Source organism: Hakea prostrata, chromosome 2, assembly GCF_041222555.1.
Source record: "Hakea prostrata isolate BN-2017 chromosome 2, UWA_Hpros_2, whole genome shotgun sequence".
In the NCBI taxonomy this organism is placed as follows: domain Eukaryota; kingdom Viridiplantae; phylum Streptophyta; class Magnoliopsida; order Proteales; family Proteaceae; genus Hakea; species Hakea prostrata.
Genome location: NC_142601.1, coordinates 28,578,132 through 28,579,167, shown reverse-complemented (window position 1 = coordinate 28,579,167; position 1,036 = coordinate 28,578,132).

Genomic DNA, 1,036 nt, shown 5'->3' with positions numbered 1-1,036 from the left:
CGAGAATGCAACATCTTCTTCCTGATCTCAATCAAGAACAATATTAAAGAAAAGAAATTCAGAGATAGAGAAGAGAAAGAGAGTATAAACATACCTTTGATGCAGGAGGATGAAGATTACTTCAGTTCTTGTGAGATATCAACCAAGGATGCAAGGGAATTGATTAGAATGTAGTTCTAACTCGTTCTAGAGGCTTAGGAGGCAGATGAGGTGGAGTAATCCCGAGATTAGATTTAAATAGAGTAGCCACGACCTAATTAGCAAAAACGGAACCAATTGGTCGATTGGATTGGTCAATTGGTCCAGTTGACCAATGAGTCGACCAATCAAGACAGCAAGACCAAAATAGGGAATTGAAGGCTCAGATCAAGTCAAAACATAACAGGGTTTTGGACACAGCTAAAGTGACTTACCTAGTAGGTAGAAATGCCTTCGAACCAATACAGAGAGCACTCCAAGTCCTTCAACTAATCCGATCTTCAACAAGGTGCAGTTTCCATAAATGGAACACTGACATCAACACTCATGGAATTCAATCCAGCCACCAAGTCTTCTATAGAAATGGCCCAAAGCTGACTTATTGCCTTACTTCGGGTTGTCAGACCTACAGAAAACAGGGTTTCCGGGTCAAGGTTAGGGTTGGGTTTCACAATTATCTTTGAAAGCCTTTAGAAGTCATGCCAGACCATTTCCTTAGGGTAGACCCGGAATATCCGGCCTTATCCTAACCTTGACCCAGCCCGGAATCTATTATGTTTGTAGGTCCGAAGACCCAAAGTGGGGGAAAAGAGACTTGTGGACCCTTTTGGTTGATGATTTGGTGTCGGAGCCCAAGCCCATGGACATTGACGATGATGCCCCTCACTTGAGAGCATTGTCAGTGTTAGTTTTGAATCTGCGCACCAAATAGGGGTGACTTAGTTGAAATACCTAATGAACTCCTGTGCTCAATCCGAATATATTTCCCAAAACTAGACTTCTTGCTGGACTTGTAGGAGAAAACCCCACTCAATTTGACCCCATATAGCCCCCCAAA